At 37.4% G+C, this 23,110-nt stretch overlaps 1 protein-coding gene across 2 annotated transcripts in view; it reads left to right on the forward strand.

Moving 5' to 3' along the window:
* Positions 1 to 5,877: 5,877 nt before the first annotated feature.
* Positions 5,878 to 23,110, forward strand: part of LOC135215293 (adipolin-like) — a 47,674-nt gene continuing 30,441 nt past the window's right edge. The window contains exon 1 of one of the 2 annotated variants that reach the window (XM_064249845.1): positions 5,878 to 6,111. The gene's annotated coding sequence lies outside the window, so the exon portion shown is untranslated. The remainder of the gene's footprint in view (positions 6,112 to 23,110) is intronic. The other variant, XM_064249861.1, reaches the window with a different exon arrangement.

Below are 23,110 nucleotides of genomic sequence, written 5' to 3' on the forward strand. Positions count from 1 at the left end.
GACAGGCAAGTCCAATAGAAATTGTTCTTTTTTGATGGTTTTATGTGGGAAAGAATCTCTGAAATTTATCGCATATTCTTGAGATATTACCACATGGGATATTATGTGTCATTCAACGTTGATTTATATTCTTCTTCTTCTTCTTCTTCTTCTTCTTCTTCTTATTATTATTATTATTATTATTATTATTATTATTATTATTATTATTATTATTATTACGTCGTATCCGGGTATCATTGTCATAATCGGTATTATCATGGTAATTAATTTATTATTATTATTATTATTATTATTGAAGAGTTAAATCCATAGCCATTTTTTCGTCAAAATCTATTAAAATCTAAAATTAGGTCTTTGTTGATCTCTTTATAGATTTATATCCATTTCGTCAGAAAAGTGATTGTGTTTGACTCTTCATTGCAATGGTCACAATAATTGTAGTTGTAAGTATGTATTTATATGTACTTACTTTTACTAGTACTACTTCTAGTACTGGTAGTACAACTACATTATCATTATTATTAGAAAATACTCATAGTAGCGTGAGTCTTCAAATGGAGAAACAAATCCACAGCTATGTAAATGTACATATATCTAAATTTAAAACTTAGTTTGAAATTTGAAGATATGTACGTTTTACATAACGGTGGATTTTTTCCTTTCCATTATTATTATTATTCTATTAATTATTATTTATTATTTATTATATTATTTTAGTTATTACTTAATTATGTTATTATTATTATTATTATTTAGATTATTATTATTATTATTTTTATTTTTATTCCTGTCATAGGACGCCCAATCGAGGACGTAACGTCAGTGCCAAAACTCGCTGTGGGTCAAGCGGATGTGAGAACAAACACCTCCATAATATAATCATAAAGGACATTATGCTTAACTGCGACACAGCCGTGACATCACCACCTACAACGAAAGAACAACAATATAAGGCGATAAGGAAAAGGCCTTAAAAGACACGGCTTTGGCATGAGATTACAAATTGGAATTTCAATAAGGTGAAAGAAGGCGGAAGAAGAAGAAGAAGAAGAAGAGGAGGAGGAGGAGGAGAGAAGAAGAAGGAGGAGGAGGAGAAGAAGAATAAGAAGAAGAGAAGAAGAAGAAGGGTAAGAGAAGAAGAAGAAGAAGAGAAGAAGAGAAGAAGAGAAGAGAAGAGAGAAGAAGACATAGAGAGAGAGAGAGAGAGAGAGAGAGAGAGAGTCGTATCTTGAAAACGTGAATATTACTATTCCACCTTCGGGCAACGTCACATTTCTTGTTTCTGGTAGAGCTCATTGAAGAATTGGGAAAAAGTCAAGTTAATGAAAATTGACAGTTAGGTAAAAAAAAAAAAAAAAAAAAAAAAAAGTACGAATACAGAAAGTCCTGCAGCTTTGGTCGAAGGGATTTTTGTAAAGAAAGAGTTTCTCGTTGGACGAGTGGTTTGCGCGCTCGCCTACCGATCCAGTAGTCCCCGGTTCGATTCCCCGCTCTGCCAACGTGGAATCAGAGGAATTTGTTTCTGGCGATTAGAAATTCATTTTTCGATATAATGTAGTTCGGATCCCACAATAAGCTGTAGGTCCCTTTGCTAGGTAAACCAACTGGTTCTTAGCCACGTAAAGATGTCTTATCCTTCTGGCCAGCCCTAGGAAAGCTGTTAATCAGCCCAGTGGTCAGGTTAAACTAAGATATACTTTTTTTTTCTTTCTTTTTTTGCAAAGAACGTCCAGTACCGTAATAAACACTTCAGTCATTTTGCACATAAGCTACAGACACTAACTGAAAGTTTGATGGTGTTTTGAGAATATAAAATTGTCAATGGATGACGAATTGAAGGGCGCATAGAGTAGAATGAAGTTGGACGTTATTGTCAGCTCAGAAAGCTAGAATGTGACTGACTCCCACGAATGCATTTTGTATGTTATAAGAGTCAATAAAACAGGTAATCGTGAAATAGGTCAGGCAAGGAAGGTATCTGGAACTTATGTAAAATTAGCGGTAGAATACATGAAAAATATGAGAAATACAACAGCAACTATTGGTATACGATGAAAGAAAAGCAATTACATCAGGCTTGGAATTGACAAGATAATTAATGAAAAATAAATTTTTCTTTTCAAAAAGCGTGTTAGCTTTGATTTGCAGAAACACCGTCATTGCATGTGTTTTTTTTTTTTTTTCAGAGAACCTGTCAATACAATTTCTTGGTTGATATTCAATAAGAATTAACTAGATAATTTATTTAGAATATATTTTTTTTTAAAAAGCGCGTTGGCTTTGACTTGTAGAGAAACAGCCAATGCAAGTTTTTTTTCTTTCTTTCTTTCTTTTTGTAGAGTACCATCAGTACATTTTTTAACACTTGTATGACTTGGATGATATTAAAGAAGAAATTTGTGTTACCGATAACCCGATGGAGGCACCGACGCTCTAGGAAAATAATTCAAAAATTTCTTAGAAGCAAGATAGGCTGTAACCTTATTCTGGGTCAGGATTCCACCGAAGCTAAGCAGTAAGAATTATACAAATTCTCCATACGCAATCCTATTTTCATACATTAACATTCACAGATTTGGGTCTGAATCACAACGCATTAAGGCTACTCCTCCAAAAGGCGCCGATGTGTCCAGGGAATGTGTTTTCCTGTTTTTCAAAGATCCTTAAGTGCACTTAACATCATGCAATATCTGCTTCCGCTATTGCCTTTCGACCCTTTGATCCCTTATAAATATTCTACCTAGTTATGAAGAGGGTCTGTGTACTGCTTTTACCGTACTCAGTTTTTCTTTGGTGGCTCAGCAGGCAATTAGAGCTTCGCAAGTTTCGTAAAACTTTGGTCATTATGGTAGTCAAAGGCTGGACGTTAATTTAGCCATGTTGTTTGCCTCATGATAATGATAATATTCGTAAATATTAACGATATAAAAAGATCCTTTGATATCAGCAAAATATGTTAGCGCCTCAGTGGCGTGGTTGGTATGGGCTCTGCCTGCCACCTCGGTGGCTGCGAGTTCGGTTCTCGGGCATTCCATTGAGGAGTGAGAGATGTGTATTTCTGGTGATAGAAGTTCACTCTCGACGTGGTTCGGAAGTCACGTAAAGCCGTTGGTCCCGTTGTTGAAAAACCTCTGGTTCCATGCAACGGAAAAAAACATATAGACAAACAAACGCCTCGAGTACAGTAAGCCCACTGTGTGAAAATTCATTTTAAAAATGAAGACAGTTAAAACCTCCAGAACAGTAAAATTATACAAAAACTTACAGTAAATTCACAGTAGCTAGGTTGAGTTGACTCTAATGATATCTTAGTTTAACCAGACCACTGAGCTGATGAACAGCTCTCCTAGGGCTGGCCAGAAGGATTAGATATTTTTACGGGGCTAGGAACCAATTGGCTACCTATCAACGGGACCTTCAGCTTATTGTGGGATTCGAACCACATTATATCGAGTAATGAATTTCTAATCACCAGAAGCAAATTCCTCTGATTCCACGTTGGCAGAGCGGGGAACCGAACTAGGGACTACAGAATCGGTAGGCGAGCACGTAAACCACTCGTCCAACGAGGAACTAGGTTGGGTTTACTCTGGATAATTTCAGAGATCGTGCATCAAGGCATTTTCAGTATGCATTTTCTAAAAATGTTTGTTCTCACTGAATAAAAAAAAAAAAAAGCATCTTTACTTGAATGGAAAATCTTTTCTCGGTTTACCAAATTTCTCCATAGCCGCTAGAAGTTTTAGGCGGATAAGAAAAATAGAAGAGTAAGGAAGTACACAAATATAGCTAATATTGAATATATTTATATGCATGATAGCTATAAATGCATCTTTAACTTTAACTTATCGGTAAATATAGAGCCTCAGTGCCGTAGTCGGTATGGTGCTGGCGTGCCATCTCGGTGGCCGCGAGTTCGATTATCGGACATTTCACCAAGGGGTGAGAGATGTATATTTCTGGTGATAGAAGTTAACACTCGACGTGGTTCGGAAGTCACGTAAAGCCGTTGGTCTCGTTGCTGAATAGCTACTGGTTCCATGCAAAGTAAAAACACTATAAAAACCAACAAACAAATGAATTTTCGTTATTGTCACATTGTTGGGGAATACACTGCAGGAAAGAAGGCGCAGTTGAACCAAGTCCTTAAATATTAGTGCGAATGGTGTTGAAAGACGTTATTCCAAACATCAAAACCGAAGACATCACGACTATCTAGTGAGGATTGATAGTCCCCCGCCATCCCCTTTGGGGAGAAGGGGGGAGGAGTTTGTAGTACATCCCCACGACTGACTTCACTGAAATTTGATCGAAGGGAGAAAGTAGATGATAAACAAGTAGGTGAGACGGACTAAACAAAGGAGGCTAAATCTGACTAATTCTTATTAGTTTTTTTATCTCGACTGTTATCATGAAATGTAAACATATGCATCGGATTACCTGTCATGAGAACGATTGGTAAAATTTACCGTTTGCCCTCTAACATTAATTTCATTTCTCTCTCTCTCTCTCTCTCTCTCTCTCTCTCTCTCTCTCTCTCTCTCTCTCATTTTCATTTATTGCTTACCCAAATGTGTATTCATCACCCATCTTGCTTTTTTCATCTCAGCGTCTTTGAATTTTATAGATTGTCTGCTCTCTCTCTCTCTCTCTCTCTCTCTCTCTCTCTCTCTCTCTCTCTCTCTCCAGCATCCTTTAATTTATCGTCTTATGTCTGTCATTCGCCCTCATTTATTATTCCCCACATCTCTTTTTGTCTCCCAGTATCTCTTATCAACATGCATTTTGATCGTCTCTGTCTCTAACATGTCTTTATTTTATCTCCGTTATCTGTCTGTATCACAGGTTCTTTTATTTTTACCATTCCTTCGTGTGTGTTTGTGTGTGATATGAATTAGATCTCTCTCTCTCTCTCTCTCTCTCTCTCTCTCTCTCTCTCTCTTTAATGCGCATCCCTCGGGGTCAAAATCCCAGTTGATGAGCACCTATTTGCATATGAAAGTGCATTAATTGGACCATTGGAGCGAAAAAAAAAAAGGTTGCTTACGATCCCCTTAGGCATAATGAAGGGTCCACATTGGCTTTTCTTCCTTCCTTGTTTTTTTTTCTCTCTCTCTCTCTTTTACTCCCCTCTTGTGCTCTTTGTTCATTCTCTCCCTCCCTCCGTCCCCTTATATCTCTCTCTCTCTCTCTCTCTCTCTCTCTCTCTCTCTCTCTCTCTTTCCGTGTTGGAGACAAACCCAGCTTGAACTCAGCGCCTCCTTCCTTCCCTTTTGTCCAGATCTTTTATCACCTCCTTCCCCCTCCCCTTTCGTTCCTCTGACCCATGTCTACACAAACAAACAATAATCTGATCTCTCTCTCTCTCTCTCTCTCCCTCTGGCTAGGGCTCAAGTGCTACTCGAGTTACCGCGCACATGATTGGCCCACCGCCATTGGTTACCTGTCCGTGACGTCACGTCGTCCTGCATGCCATTGGTTCGTGAGCCGGTCACTTGCACGAGAGAGACCCACCATTGGTCATCCGGAACAATGACGTTGCGATCCAGAAGATGACCGCTTCTTCTGTGATAGTTCCCTGGATTCGTAGTCAATGCCGGGCAAGTCTCCACCAGCCAGCCAGTCTGTCACTTGGCTCCAGACGCTAATTGGAGGGGACCCCGATGACATCACAGAACAGAGAGCATCTATTGGTAGGTGCCGGATGTGACGTCACGGGATGTTGTCCCATGGGTGGGTCAGGTGTCGGGGAGTTCCGGCGCCAGATAGAGGAAGGGTAGGGAAGCCTCGGCGCCAGTGGACTTAAGGGGGGGTGGTGGGGACTCGGGTATGGGCAGCGGGCGTCGGGCGCATGACCTTGCCAGTAGTGTGTGAGTGAAGAACCGCGCGGGCAAAGTGTAGTAGTAGTTGGGCACGATCCATGCCATACACAGTGGGCTCATAGGTTTGTCATCTGTCATAGCGAGCACACGCGAGCTTCACAAGCTCTCTGTCTCTCTGTTTCGCTCTTTCATGTTGTACCGTCTCTGTGGTTTTATTCGCTGGGCTTCGTTTTATGGTGGAACTTGCAACAAAATTTCTCTGTTCGTTCGTGAAAGCAGTGTTTTACTGGTAAGTATATATGTCTTACATAAAACGTCTTGAGTATGTATTGTCAAAGACTGGTGTATTGGGTTGCTTTGATTGCTAATATTAACTGGTACTTGTGTGTGGATGTGTAAATAAAAATCTTGGGAATGAACAGAAAAACGTAGCCTAAACGCTCTTCATTATTGAATGTGAACGAAAGGTGTTATTCATTTTTTTTTATTAATGAGATGTTAAATCTGATCTGCCTAAAAGTGTCTTCTTTAAATGCAGAGTGATCTGTGCATATATATTTTATTATGCAGATTGGGCCCAGAAAGCTCCCTTTTACCTAACATTCAACAAACAAAATAACTGTCCCTCTTTAGTTAGGTCTGTCATGTGTTTATACTTTCTCACAAGTGGATAAATGTTCCATTATGGTTTGCCGAAATGAAGAAATGCTACTGGTTATGATTACCTCACTGTAAAACAATCTACTTGCTGCATGAAATTTTATCCTACTGTTTTCCCCAGACTTTTTTTTTTTTTTTGAGCTGAAATAGTCTCTTCCTACTTAGGCTTACAACTTCCGTAGCTTTCCATTTAAACTGATAATAATAATAATAATAATAATAATAATAGTAGTAGTAGTAGTAGTAGTAGTAGTAGTAGTAGTAGTAGTAGTAGTACCTATTAGAATCATTAGAATTATTGGTACACAAGGAACCACACGGCGACACTCTCCCAAACCATAAGAATTTTCTTTTCTCTTCTTATTTTCCATCTTTTCCTTCCTACTTCAATGGGGTCTTCGCCGCCGTCTGTAGGTGATGTAACTCGAAACTTTGGGTTAGAAGGGGACTGGGCTGCTGTACTCTCTCTCTCTCTCTCTCTCTCTCTCTCTCTCTCTCTCTCTCTCTCTCTCTCTCTCTCTCTCTCTCTCTCTCTCTCTCTCTCTCCCCTTTAGGCCAGTTTCCGGGCGAAAGGGGAGGATCTGTAGGTACAACCTCCATGAGCTCTCTCTCTCTCTCTCTCTCTCTCTCTCTCTCTCTCTCTCTCTCTCTCTCTCAAATTATATCTTGTGACACCCCTTGGATCTCTCTCTCTCTCATTAAGAATTGAGGGGACCATTCTTGAAGTTCTCTCTCTATCTCTCTCTCAAATTGTATCTTGTGACAAACCTTGTACCTCTCTCTGTCTCTCATTAAGATTGTATTCGAGGGGACCGACCATCCTGGGAGGATCTCTCTCTCTCTCTCTCACACACACACGCACACATACACAAAGTCTAAATATTAAATCTGTTCGTTTTCGTGTTGGAGTGAATGTCGGAAACAATTCATTATCATTATCAGTAGTAGCATCAGTAATATGCAGTCATACATATTTTTTATAAGACGTAATGTAAGTTAGTTCTGCACTGTTATCATTATTATTAGTAGTATCATTATTAGTAATAGTTATCATCGGTTTTTTTGATGATGTTCTTATTGCTGTTAATTCCTTAATACTGATCTCTAACTTTTATCATTATTATTAGTAGTATCATTATTAGTAATAGTTATCATCGGTTTTGTTGATTATGTTCTTATTGCTGTTAATTCCTTAATACTGATCTCTATAATTGTTGCTTATAACGACCTTATGAATTAAAATGGCAAGGTTTCGAGCTATTGAATTCCATAAGCTTCGTCTTTTAATTTGTTAATGTGTATTGGAAACAGGGCGTGATCTGACCTCCGGCTTACTCGGGGCGCGTTTAAACCTCCGGTCAAATAGAGCTTTGTTTCACCAACGAAAATTAAAATAAATATGCTATACTTTGTTAGAAATAATTGTTCCGTACCGTTTAACATGCACATTATTTATTTTTTACATTTTCATTCTAATAGATAAATCATAAGTGCCCTATCCTAAAAGTCCTGTATCTTTAACTCAACACGAAACACCTTTTTCAGACCTTTTTTTACTCACTATAGACCTTTCCTACCCCCAAAACAAAAACAAGAAAATCAGCAAAGTGAAAAAAAAATGAAAAAACAGACGAAAGAATGTTGCAAATTTCATTGCAATTTATTAGTTTTCTTCTTTGATTTTGGGGTCTTTAGTCTGACCTTTTCAATACTAAAAATAATAATAATAATATAATAATAATAAATAATAATAATAATAATAATAATTAATCCTAATCCAAATTAAAGTGAAAATATCAAATGAAAGAACGTTGTTGAAGTTAGCCTCACCCTACAAAAACCTGAGCATATAAAACAATGGGATTGGGAATGGGCGTATTTTTATCTTTATCTAATAGAGAGCAAAGTAGACTCATTATCCGTTAATCGGCATGATTAAATGGCGTACAACACTAGCGGTCGTTGAAGTAAACAACTGTATACATCGAAAAGTAGAATTTTGTTGCTCGACTTAAATTCACAAAAAAAAAAAAAAAAAAAAAAAATCACACACACACAAACAAAGATGAAATAAAATAAATTTTGAATTTTCGTTTTCGGGCTAAAAATAGAGCATAAAAGGAGGAAAATAGGCATTTTACGGAGTCAGAGAGAGAGAGAGAAATGAATGTCATTGAATTGGAATTTTTCTCCTCGACACGAATCTGCTTTGAAAAGTAAAGGAATGTGATTCTCCTGCTTAATTTTGCCAAAAATGAAACAAGGATAGATTGATTTTATTGCCTGATTTACCCATATCTAAAAGATCAAATAACACGAAAAAAATGAAAGAAAGAGTAGATGTAAATTTAGCATTCAGGCGTAACTTGACCATAAAGAGGGCGAGAAAACACGAGAAAATAAGGCGTACGAAAAAAAAAAAAAAAAAAAAAAAGGAGGGGGGAGGGGGGCGGGGACTTCGGCGCCGTGGCGCATCTAGGCAGTGGTCTAGAGCCAAATAGACCAAACTTCTGTCGAGATACCGTGCGTGGCGCCCGCCGTCTCTAATTTTTTTCTGATGTACTGTATATTTGGCTTTGATTTTTGTTTACGTTTTGCGGCGAGGGGTCTCCAGAAAGTGCTTGGTTTGGATTGGTAGCTGCGATGAAAAATGGGTCTCGGTATTTTGGTATTTTGGGATTTAATCTGTTATTATTATTATTATTGCTATGAAACTTACAATTCGTGAAAAACAATCTGCGTCATCTTAACGTTAACACAGAACGATGTTCGAAAGAGTTTATTTTGCATAGTAATATACTTTACTATATAATTGTGGATTGTTATGACACATTATTATTATTATTATTATTATTATTATTATTATTATTATTATTATTATTATTATTATTATTATTATTATAGTAGTAGTAGTAGTAGGTTCATGTCATATGGTGCTAATCGTTCTTGAATTTGTTATGATAACCTTGCTGCTCATTTTTGCCAGTAATTCAACCCAGCCACCGAGAGAGAGGAGACCGAGAGAGAGAGAGAGAGGGAGAGAGAGAGAGAGAGGCCGATAGAGAGAGAAGAGAGAGAGAGAGAAGAGAGAGAGAGAGAGAGAGAGAGAGAGAGAGAGAGAGATTAGTGAAGTGGTATAAATGACATACTGGGTGCACCATTTATCAGTTGAAAAAACTAAGTACCATTGCATGTTTCGTCATAGGTACTGAATAGTATTACGGGAAGAGGCATCTTCAGTGTGCCATTATTAAGTATTTTTTTGTTCAAATTAAGAAATAGATAACTGTGAAATATGTTTACTGTAATGAAAATAATTTGTAGTTTTAATGGTAGTGATAACATTATGATCTTCATAACTGCTATATACTACTACTACTACTACTACTAATAATATAACTAATAATAATAATAATAATACTAATAATAATTATTATTATATCATATTATTATATTATTATATAATAATATTATATTATTATATTATGATCTGATACTATCAATTCATATTTCAAGACCCAGACACAATCGGTGTTTTTGAAACTGATATTATTAAAGCTACTGTTGTTTCATATGTAGGTAGTGACATTACTACCATTATATTATTATTTGTAGCAATAGAAGTGCCGGTAGGAGATTAAGTTGTAGTATTATAAGTAATAAATTTTTTCACTGATCTTATATTAACATCGTCATTAATAAAATGGGATATATATGAAATGGACCATCTAATTCGTATTGGTATTCTGGGTGCTTGTGAGTTTTTCCTTCCTTTTAGCAAATAGCACCAGGGGAAAAAAAGACAGATTCCTACAGTATATGTAGATTTCCAGTAAGTAAATGCCGCTGGTGCTTGTAAATGTATTATGATTTTTCGAACTCTTATTCGTCTGAAGTACGTCACATACTGTCTTTTGCGTTTAAGGCCTCATTGTACCCCATGTTGAATCATACTGAATCCAAGAAATAATAATAATAATATGCTGGAAACAGACCTTCTTTCAAACATGTTTTATTGAAGAGAATTACAGAATTTACAGAATTTATTTTGTACAGAACAAAATAAATTCTGTAAATTCTGTCATTATGTTCAGTGAAATAATAATAATAATTAATAATAATAATAATAATAATAATAATAAATTAATAAATAATAATAATAATAATAAAATAATAATAATAATAATAAATAATAAATTGATCAAGGGGAACCCAAAAACAGGTTCCCAGAAACTATCTGTACAGTTTTGTCTTTAAATTTATGCGCATATACATAATAATAATAATAATAATAATAATAATAATAATAATAATAATAATAATAATGTTCTTTATTTCAGTTCAGGGTCAAATAGGCCGGCCAATGTATAGGCTTGTCATGATATGCTTTATCCTTGCAGTTTTTATTGCACTACCAATAATATCATTAATAGTAAGCAGATGTAATGAAAGTAGTTGAATTGATAAAAGTAAATGGTACGGAAGGACCTGTCAATACCATTGACAGTAAATGAATTTCGCGTAAACATTTCGGCGAATTTAAAGTCTTACTTAAAACTCGCATAGTCTGCTATGTCAGGTCCTGGTTCAAGCCCTTGTTCCAAGCCCTTGTTCCAAGCCCTTGTTCCAAGCCCTTGTTCCAAGCTCTGGTTCCAAGCTCTGGTTCCAAGCCCTGGTTCCAAGTCCTGGTTCCAAGCACTGGTTCCAAGCTCTGGTTCAAAGCCCTGGTTCCAACTCTGGTTCCAAGCCTTGGGTCAAAACCCTGGTTCCAAGCTCTGGTTTCAAACCCTGGTTCCAACCCTGGTTTCAAGCCCTGGTTCAAATCCCTGGTTCCAAGCCTTGGGTCAATACCCTGGTTCCAAGCTCTGGTTCCAAACCCTGGTTTCAAACCCTGGTTCCAGGTCCTGGTTCCAACCCTGGTTCCAAGCTCTGGTTCCAACCCTGGTTCCAAGCTCTGGTTCCAACCCTGGTTCCAAGCCCTGATTCCAACCCTGGTTCCAAGCCCTGGTTCTAAGCCCTGGCTCCTACCCTGGCTCCAATCCCTGGTTCCAAGCCCTGGGTCCAACCCTGGTTCTAAGCCCTGGCTTCAACCCTGGTTCTAAGCCCTTGATCAAGCCCTGGTTCTAAGCCCTAGCTCCAACCCTGGCTCCAAGCCCTGGTTCCAAGTCCTGGTTCCAAGCCCTGACTCCAACCCTGGTTCTAAACCCTTGTTCAAGCCCTGGCTCCAAGCCCTGGTTCCAAGTCCTGGTTCTAAGCCCTGGTTCCAAGCATTGGCTCCAAGTCCTGGTTCTAAGCCCTGGTTCCAACCCTGGTTCTAAGCCCTTGTTCAAGCCCTGGCTCCAAGCCCTGGTTCCAAGTCCTGGTTCTAAGCCCTGGTTCCAAGCATTGGCTCCAAGTCCTGGTTCTAAGCCCTGGTTCCAACCCTGGTTCTAAGCCCTGGTTCCAACCCTGGTTCCAAGCCCTGGTTCCAACCCTGGTTCTAAGCCCTGGTTCCAAGCATTGGCTCCAAGTCCTGGTTCTAAGCCCTGGTTCCAACCCTGGTTCTAAGCCCTTGTTCAAGCCCTGGCTCCAAGCCCTGGTTCCAAGTCCTGGTTCTAAGCCCTGGTTCCAAGCATTGGCTCCAAGTCCCTGGTTTCTAAAAGCCCTGGTTCCAACCCTGGTTCTAAGTTTCCCTTGTTCAAGCCCTTGTTCAATGCCTGGTCCAAGCCCTGGTTCCAAGTCCCTGGTTCTACAAGCCCTGGTTCCAAGCATTGGCTCCAAGTCCTGGTTCTAAGCCCTGGTTCTAAGAAAGCCCATGGCTCCAATCCCTGGTTCCAAGTCCTTTAATCCAAGCCCTGACTCCAACCCTGGTTCTAAGCCCTGTTCAAGCCCTGGCTCCAAGCCCCTGGGTTCCAAGTCCCTGGTTTCCAAGCCCTGACGCCACCCTGGTTCTAAAGCCCTTGTTTCAAGCCCTGCTCCAAGCCCTGGTTCCAAGCATTGGCTCCAAGTCCTGGTTCTAAGCCCTGGTTCCAACCCTGGTTCTAAGCCCTCGTTATCATTATGAGCCGTGATGCAGGGTGACTCATTACAGACACAGTTTGCCTCTCAAATGGCGGATGAAATTTCACCGTAAACATTCCGCCGCCGACACCGTAAACAGTTTATGCAAAGAAGTCGAAATATGGAATGATAACTGTTTTGTTACTCGGACGCTCCCCTCGCGGATGATGTTTACAAGACGTGCGTTTGTTTTGACTGTTAATGCCTTAATGGACTCGCGGATGGAATGTTGGGATTTAGGTGAATGTTTTTTTCCTTTCTTTTTTTGGTATTTTTCGACCTCCTTATCTCTTTTTCTCATCGTTTTGTCTCGTCTGCTTTTTTTTTTATTTTTACTCTTTAGAGATGTATCTTAGCACTTACTTGGGTTTAAATTGAGGATAATTCTCTAATTCTCGGTTTGATATCACAGTCATTCACTAATCTATTCCATTTACTATTTCCTTCATATATATATATATATATATATTATATATATATATATATATATAATATATATATATGATATAATATGTATAGATGTATATATATGTATGTATGTAGTATGTATGTATGTATGTATGTATGTATGCGCAAATTTCACAGTAAATGCACGTGACCTCATTACATAAGCGAATACCACAGGAAACTGATAGACAGAAAGTTAATACCAAGCGCTTTCGCCTTATTCAGGCATTGCCTCGACAATGCCTGAATAAAGGCGAAAGCGCTTGGTAATGACTTTCTGCCAGAGAGAGAGAGAAAGAGCATCCAATTTTACCTATGTTCGATTTTTAAACGTTAATTTTTTATCCAAAAATATAATAAATGTTATACAAATTGTAAAGGATTCATAGTTTCCGAAGATGATTCCGAAAAACCATTTTATTTGATTGTTTTTCTTTAAAAAGGAAGATATTGTCATGCATAAGCTTTTTTAATCATGGCATGTACTCCTTCGAGATACGTCACATACTAAATACGCATATTTATTTTCTTTGCATGCACTTTCAGCAGAATTTGTCAAATGCATAGTTTTTTCTTTGCATGCATTTCAGCTGAATTGATCTTACTTGCAATCATCATTGGTCATTGGGCCGTGTATGACTTGTCCTAATATCTTTTGCTTCTAAGTAATAGCTTGTTATTATTATTATTATTATTATTATTATTATTATTATTATTATTATTATTATTATTATTATTATTATTATTATTATTATTATTTATCTTGTAGAAATTCTTTTGTATCTTTCTTATGATGGTTTTCTCTCTGTTACTACAATTGACGAGTACCGCGCCGATCGTCACCAGGAGGGATAAGTCGGTACTAATAATACGACAAATGCAGCAAATACAGTCATTTCTTTCAATGGCACGTTGAAAGAAATTATTATTATTATTATTATTATTAATTATTATTATTATTATTATTATTATTATTATTATTATTATTCAAAAGATTTACACATGCTTATGGAAGATTAAGAGGACTTCACCTTGCAAATCAATCATATGCAAAATGCACTAATCATTTTTGAAAAGTAAGGCGAAGAGAATGAAGTAAATAATGAATATACATAAAGCTTTTACAGCTAACGAAGTATCTATATAAACACAAAAACAGTTCATTGCAGTGACCAATCTCCTCATATGTGTCATATTCCATGCAAATCATTTCTCTTCAGAGACGTTAAGCACAGACGATAAAGAGCAGGAAGTCTTATAGTAAAGCGACCACAGCTAATTTTAGCTATTTTTGGAATTGTAGTACGGCGAAACTTTTGTAGAAACTCTACGGGATTGCGTAGTCGCGTTTCAGTAATTAATAAGAATGTCAGAAAATAAATAATGCGTTAAATTTTTTGTTTTTGTTTTGTGTAATAGACATTTCTTGACTCATATTCTTTGAAATCTGTTCATAAGTTAAATTTATAAAGTTCATCCCGTAGACGATCCAGTATTATATTAGGTGCATGCATTTCTGTAATGAATAAAATAATTTTGGTTAGGGGGAGATAATCCAGTTTTTAAGACGATACGCTTTTACAATGAATGACTTCATAAAAACACGATCATCCATCCCATCTACACATAGCTCATCTACGACACCATTCAATAGAACATCTCTTTTCAGTGAATGCGCGCCTTTTCAAAATAATTTAAACAGGAAAAAAGATTGGAACACTATCGTACATTCAATACATGACTCATCTCACATCGCCATTGAACGTAACACGTCTACACAATAACCAAACGAGAGAAAATCTTTCGTGAACATAAAGAGAGAAACGGAAAGAAAAACAGACCGACCTCTCACCCTTCGGGATCCCGCAACGCGCCAGGAGGGGAAGACCGACGCTAGACAATGTTTTTCCGCGGACTGCCTTAGGGCGGCTCTCTGGGGCCCCTTGTGAAAACTTACTGACGGCTGCTTGTTTTGGGGGGCCCAGGGTAAAAATGATTTTGGCGAAGTGATGGGAATTTAGTTCTTTCATGTGTCTGTCACAGTCTTTTTTCTTTAATGTATATTAAGGAAGATCTCTCTCTCTCTCTCTCTCTCTCTCTCTCTCTCTCTCTCTCTCTCTCTCTCTCTGAATGTTTGGTTTTTAAACTTGTCGAACTGCGATGTTGATGTTTTAACTGTACCCTTTACCGGCCAAATTCGTCCTCTGTAACCGACATTCCCATTGGCCTACAGTAGTTATTCGATCAGTTTATTTTCAATCTTAAGCAAATATACATATCAGCAGAGCTCATTAACTGAATGGCAGATGAGACATGACAGCCAAAAAATGAGAGAGAGAGAGAGAGAGAGAGAGAGAGAGCATTCGGTACATGTCTATGTACGTATATCTGTCAAGCACAGTCACTCTGCAGTGGTAAAAAACAGCAAGCGAACAGAGAGCAAAATACTTCCTTAATACGTAGGTAGAATATGTATGTATGTATATATATATATATATATATATATATATATATATATATATATATATATATATATATATTAAATCGTTCGTTGAATTATATAGATTCCAGGGTACGCATATGCCTATGAGGCTTTTTGAGTCTTCCAACGTCTGCTGTACGATGATAGTCAAATAAAAAGAAATAATAATTAAAAGAAGTGTTTATAGTTATTAGCTTCGTTCACTGTGTCAGTTGTTTAATTAAGCCGAGGAGGAATAACAAAACAAAACTTGTAGTACAGTACGGGTGTACTCATGAGCCTGGTTCACAGTGGCAGTTGGTAAATGACAGCGAAATCGAGAAAATGCGTATTATACACTTTGCCTATCAGTCACGTTAAGTACTCCGCCGCCCTTGAAGTAGTGTAAAGGTCATCGCTGACCACATCAAAAAAAAAAAAAAAGAGAGAGAGAGAGAGAGAGAGAGAAACATTTTCCCCCATTTGTCCGATAATTGACTTTTAAGGTTTACCAAGTTTGTTGCTTCTAGCGTTAGTGTGATGGGCCGTGTGATTGTGTGTGTGTGTGTGTTTAGTATATATGTGTGTAGTATGTATATATGTATGGATTCATATATGTATATATATATATATATCTATATATATATATATATATATATATATATATATATATATATATATATATATATAGAGAGAGAGAGAGAGAGAGAGAGAGAGAGAGAGAGAGATGCATATATATATATATATATATTATAGTGTATATTTCATATCTTTCCCAAGGAAAACTTATCATTTCTGACTTGAGTGTCAGGCCTCTGTTGTTGCAAGACAAGAAGGGCGTAACCCTGACACTCACTCAGCCCTCGTCTTTTACCCGGACTTAAGACCGCCCTGAAAAAAAATTGTTTTTACGTTAGCGCTGCTGCCTCATTATGCAATCACGCGTCTCGACCTGTAAACAATTACATAAACCTCCCACTATCATCGACGGAGACTTATGCGAATGTTAAAAAATAAATAAATAAATGCTCAGATTAAGATTGCAATTTAATCATTTCCTTTCTTCGCAGTTTCATTATTATAACATGATAGACAATATAGTCGGGTACACTTTCAATTAAATCCCGTAGGAGGTAGTGCCATCAGTGCACCTCATGCGGTGCACTGTAGGCTTTACTTGAGGTTCTTTGCAGCGTGCCTTCGGCCCCACAGCTGCAACCCCTTTCGTTCCTTTAGCTGTACCTCCGTTCATATTCATTCTTCTATCTTACTGTCCACCCTCTCCTAACAGTTGATTCATAGTGCAACTGACAGGTTTTCCTCCTGTTACACCTTTCAAACTTTTTACTGTCAGGTTCCGTTTCAGCGCTGAATGACCTCATAGGTCCCAGTGCTTGGCCTTTGGCCTAAATTCTATATTCAGTTCAATTCACTTTCATTCAAAAAACATTCATAAATAGTTACCTCGTAGATAAACGAGGGTGTTTTTATCACTATTATTTTTGTCTTCAAATTCATTCAAAACCGTACTAAAAATTACCTTTGAATCAAAAGAAAAATTTCCTTCACATATTATACTCGTATCATTATCAAAAACGGTACCTGCACCCATTCTTGTTTTTTTTTTTTTCACCTCATTTCCCACGTTCTCTCTTCAGTCATGCTGCCCAACCTCTCGATCTATTACTTCTCGCGCTTCATGTTTTTTTTTTATTTCTTATTTTCTGGAGCTGTTTATTATGCTGTCTAACCACTCCAACTCTCTCCTTAAACTATCTGAAGCGCTGAATGGCCCGAAAGTGTGGGCCAGTGCTTGGCTTGACAGCCTAGATTTCATGAACTCAAATCAAAGTTTTATTACTTAAACAGGAAAATCCATTTTATTTCCCATCATTGTTGCCATAAACTTTCAAGAGTTTTTATTTATTTTTTTATTTTTTTTTTTAGCTGGTAGGTAAGATGGGTGAAAGAAGAGTGAGGGTAGTTAGCTAGCTAACCATGGTAGGGAATAGTTTTGAAAGGTTAAGTATATATAAGCGCCTCAGTGGTGTGGTCGGTGTGGTGTTGGCGTACCACCTCGGTGGCCGCGAGGTCGATTCTCGGGCATTCCATTGAGGTGTTAGAGATGCGTATTTCTGGTGATAGAAGTTCACTCTCGACGTGGTTCGGAAGTCACGTAAAGCCGTTGGTCCCGTAGCTGAATAACCACTGGTTCCATGCAACGTAAAATCACCATACAAACAAAAACCATACAAAGAGAAAGTTGTGGTTTATCCACAATTTTATTTGGGTAAGGGTACAATTTTCTTACAGTGGCCTTAATATTAACATATTACAATATGATTTTACATTATATTAACTTGGTGAATTGTGCAGATTACATATTTTAAATTTTATTTCGTAATAGAACGACAAAGTATTTACATTCGTCGGTCAAACTTTCAATAGATAAGTGCTACGTCACTGTCGCGACGTATTTGGAAATCGTCTCGGCCTTCCCCGTGCTGAGTAAGTTCTTCATTACGTGTTGCCAGTGCGCGCATGCGCGCGTAGCCACTGTTTGCCAGTGGTGATTGAACCCTGGAGTACTTAGCACTATTGCTAGAGTTTTAGTTATTGGTAACGCTGCCCAGATGAGTTCATTAGGAAACTTTATATAAATATCATCGAGGCACTGTTCAATACTTTTATGTTGCATTGTGCTGTTTATTCAGAGCGTGCGCTCGCGTTGTCGAGTTTTATATCAAAATCAGCATGTTTTTGGGTATAAAACTGACTGCTATTCATTATATATGCCGCATACTTTCACACGATTGCATATAAGCATAAGTAAGCATATTTAACACGCAAACCTGTAGATGATATATATATATATATATCAAATATAAAGGGTCCATTAAAACACACTTTTTAAATATAGTCCTAAGCTTTAAACCAGAATGTTTTAATTAATGTGTCTTTTATACTTGAGACGTATCCTGTGGCAGCCGAAGAATTTATTTACTTTTATGTTAATATATATATTTATATATTATATATATATATATAGCTATTAATATAATATATATATATATTATATATACTATATATATACATATACGTATATTATTATATATATATATATATATATATATATATAGATATATGCATGTATATGTATGTATTGAATCACGAGTGTGCCTTGGACAATTTCCTACACCACGTGGCGACAAGGAATTACACAAGAGCACTCCAGGCGACCGGAGTGCCCCTAACTCTCAGCAGCGACAGAGCAATGCCCTCGTCCCATAAACATGAGTGGGTCAGTCTGCACCAACAAAACCATTCCATTCCATCCGCAGCATCCCGGTGATCTTACTTACGATTGCGACCTTGACGATTGGTTGTTTGTTGATGAAGGTTTTCGCCGTTTCGTTTTCTTTACTCGTTTGTAGCTGTTAATGCAGTTGTTTGTTTTGGGGTTTTGATTGTTGTCTTTGCTTAGAAGTAGGTGAGCTTGATTTTTTTTTTTTTTTACCTCTTGTGAAGGACGATACAATGTCTTGGAAAATGTAGTTGTTCGTGAATCCTTAGTTGTAAGGGTCTCCTCTCTCTCTCTCTCTCTCTCTCTCTCTCTCTCTCTCTCTCATATCTTCTTCACTGGACGGATGCAAAAGAATTAGTTTGTTTATTTTGTCCCCCTTCTCTTAGATAAAGAATTCCAACAGATATCTCCACTGTCCTTCATAGCTGTGTTTTTCAGTCCTTGCCCTAATGGTCGACTAAAAAATATCCTTTTATTGCCGAGTTACCTACGGAATTTTGTAAAAAAAAATTTAAACCAATATAATGCAGGACCAGAAACTCCCATCGTAACAGACAGCGAACTCTCTTGTGCAGACCAAAATCAATTTTTGGAATAATTTATATATCATATAGCGAAGAGGAAGAAGTGTCAGTTCTACAGGAACTTAATCAAGATATTGTGGTCAAAGTATTAAAAAAGTACAGGAAAGGATCCGGTAGTTAATTGTGTAGGATTTGAGTCGAACAGTATTTGGAAGTGTTCTACACAGGGGGGAGAGAGAGAGACGGCGAGCCAGTAGTAGTAGTCTCATGATGGTGCCGTCGCCACGTGGTTTGTTTTTGTGGCCCTCTCTCTCGAGTAGGGTTTGTTTTGGTTATTCTCTTTGGGGCGCTTCTCTACCCCTCCTCACACCCCTCCCTACCCCGCCCATCCCCACTACCTCTCGCCCCCCCTGTCTCCCCCGGCCCCCAGCATTTGTTCTTGATTTGTGAGTGATGGACGCCTTATATTGGTTGTCGGAATGTGTGGAACACTGGTGAACTGTTTAAGTATTTTTAAATTTTTCTTAGCATACAAATTCCTTTAGTAAGGTTCAGTTTTGCGTGTATGATGATTATAATAAACTTGGCTGTATAAATAGGGAGGATTTTAAATTATAAGACGCGTGAACAGAATATTTACGACGTAAAATACCAATCTACATAAATATTTACAGAACCCGAATCAAGGGCTTTATAAATTTGGGAGTCATTGAATCAAGTGGTTGTAACAGATACCTACCTTTTGAAACTCATGATACATTTTTTCATTTTTGTATTTTTGTCTTGCATTAACTTTTATTTATGTAGACAGAAAACCTACAAAGTTTTCTCAATTCATTCACGTTTTACAGCACAAAAAGCTGAGTATCTGGATGAGTTTTAAGCATAATTAAGATTCAGTTACTAAAAAATAAGAAACATGGGTCGAAGTTTCTTCGGCGCAGTCGAGTCTTCTGTACAGCCTATAATGCGGATTGCGCCGCAGCCCATGAAGCTTTCAGCCACGGCCTAGTGGTGGCCTGTCCTATAGCGTTGCCAGACGTACGATCATGGATAACTTTAACCTTAAATAAAATTAAAACTGACGAGGCTAGAGGGGTGCAGTTTGGTGTGTTTGATGACTGGAGGGTGGATGATTAACATGCCAATTTGCGGCCCTCTAGCCTCAGTAGTTTTTAAGATCTGACTGCGGACAGAAAACGTGAGGACGGACAAACAAAGCCATCTCAATAGCTTTCTTTTAGACAACTAAAGTCAATTACCAATTTGTTACAAGTAAATGGAAATTGTATTGACATCAGTGAACTTGCTTGCTGATGGCAGTGGCACTGTTGGCCACATTGTGATCCAGTAGTGTTCACTTCTATTCCACGTATAATTGACATTTATATATTATTAATTTATCTTTTTAATTTTTAGAAATCAACCGCGCCTTAGACCCTCTTCTTTTATCCGTCCAGAGCGACTATATCCTAGCTTTTCACCAGCTCATTAATTCTTGGAAGAAAAATATTCAAACATTTCCAGACCTTTGTTCAAACATTTACGCACACCGCATGTCACAAGGCAGTGCCAGAAATAGCTGTTCCTGTGGAGTTTACAACAACCCCTCCGAAGTTGTAGACGAGGCAGACTGATTTGTTTTTGTGGTTTGGGTCTTGGCAAGTCATCGCGATGATTGTTACTGTGCTTTATCTTCAGTCCCTCTCTCTCTCTCTCTCTCTCTCTCTCTCTAGTACAAATTGTGTACAAAATCCAAGGCGAGTAATGCTCTCTCTCTCTCTCTCTCTCTCTCTCTCTCTCTCTCTCTCTCTCTCTCATCTGTCTTTCTCTAGTAGAAATTGTGAACAAAATCCAAGGCGAGTAATGGTCTCTCTCTCTCTCTCTCTCTCTCTCTCGTAGAAATTTGGTACTAAACCGAAGGTGAGTAATGCTCTCTCTCTCTCATAAAGAAAGACAAGTAGAAGTAAAGTACTGTGTGGTACTTCATATATGCGACTTTCTGCCCAGGGAATTTTAATTTGACACTGAAGCAGATAATCAAACTTCTTATTACCTCCAAGAGCTCTCTCTCTCTCTCTCTCTCTCTCTCTCTCTCTCTCTCTCTCTCTCTCTCTCTCTCTCTCTCTCTCTCTCCTGACTGTGAATCTTAATGAGTGTTTGCTTTTGTAAGTCTCGTAGAGGTAATGCAATACACTCCTTCAAAGAAAACGATGATAAATTCTGGGAGGGGAAAAGGTTTTTAGCTGTGGATTGATACGAAAAGGAAACGCTATTATTACCTTGCTCTTTAGGGCATAATTATTATTATTATTATTATTATTATTATTATTATTATTATTATTATTATTATTATTATTATAATGCGTTCTGATTCTTTGTTCTGGTTCCTATCATTTATAATCATTTTCCATATGTAAGTATCTTACTTATCTATCTCTTAACACGCACACACGCACACGCACACACACACACGTATATATATATATATACATATATATATATATATATATATATATATATATATATATATATATATATATATATATAGTCATCACTAAGCTACAAATGTCCTTTAATATCTCATTCGCTCTATACCTCGGAATTGATATATTTTCACGTATGTTAACCGAAGGGGAATTTTTTTCAGTTTGATAAGAAATTCGTCTGCGCGCGGACTCGAACCACGGAAACCCAGAATTCAGGGCGTTAAGTGACGCGCTTTAACCCACAAGACTAGCAGTAACAACTAACTAATTCCGATGGGGACAAAGAGAGATATATATATATATATATATATATATATATATATATATATATATATATATATAAAAGTTGTAACGCCTAACTACTCCCAAAAAGAACACAAAGTACATGTGAATTTTTTATGAACATCATCTTTTCACTTGTATTGTATATATACACATCCCCTTCTCCTATTTCCCATTCTCTCTAAACACATATACAAAGAGAGGGAGTGTGAGTGTTCAAGCTTATATTTCCCGATTGCTTATTTCGCTAGCAATTAACCTTTAAGTGAACAATTATCTCGGGGGGAACTAAGGAGGTGGAGTGGCTGCAATAACTCTTTTTCATACGAGTCTCTCTCTCCGAGTACTCTGGTTCAGCGCTTAAACGTTGGGCGTCGCTGAGCTCATTTGGTTGTGCGAATTGTAGATTATCTTTTTCTCGGTCATTTTTGCTTACTCTGGGAGTAAGCCTACAACCTATTTAGTTGTTGTTGTTGTTGTTGGGGGTTGGGCAGGAAAGGTCTGTAGAAGAGTCTAAAAGTTGAGCGAATTGTAATTTTCTTTTTTTCGGTCATTTTTGCTTACTCTGGGAGTAAGCCTACAACCTATTTAGTAGTTGTTGTTGTTGCTGTTGGGGGTGTGTGTTAGGAAAGGTCTATGCAAGAGTCTGAAGAGTTTTGAAAAAACGTGTTGTGCGTTGAGTTAAAGATAAAGCAATTTTAGGATAAGATATTTATGGTTTGTTAATTAGAATGAAAATGTAACCAATAAATAATGTTAATGTTAAACAGTACAGAAAAAATATTTCTGATAAAATGTAACGTATTTATTTTAATTTTCGTTGTTGTAAGAAGGCTCTATTTGACCGTAGATTTTAGCACGTTTTAATATACTTTAAAAGTTTGGAATATAAGTTTTATAGCTCATGCGTGAGGGATGGAGATGATATGAGAATCAAAAGCTTGCTTTGAGAATAGTAATAAGAGTAATAATGATGTAATAGTAATGATAATGGTATTTCTGTATCAGCTCTTCACATTTCATTTATCATCAGGAATAATATTAGACTTTGTATCAGTTGGGAACCATACAATAATAATAAT

Source organism: Macrobrachium nipponense, chromosome 19, assembly GCF_015104395.2.
Source record: "Macrobrachium nipponense isolate FS-2020 chromosome 19, ASM1510439v2, whole genome shotgun sequence".
NCBI lineage: Eukaryota > Metazoa > Arthropoda > Malacostraca > Decapoda > Palaemonidae > Macrobrachium > Macrobrachium nipponense.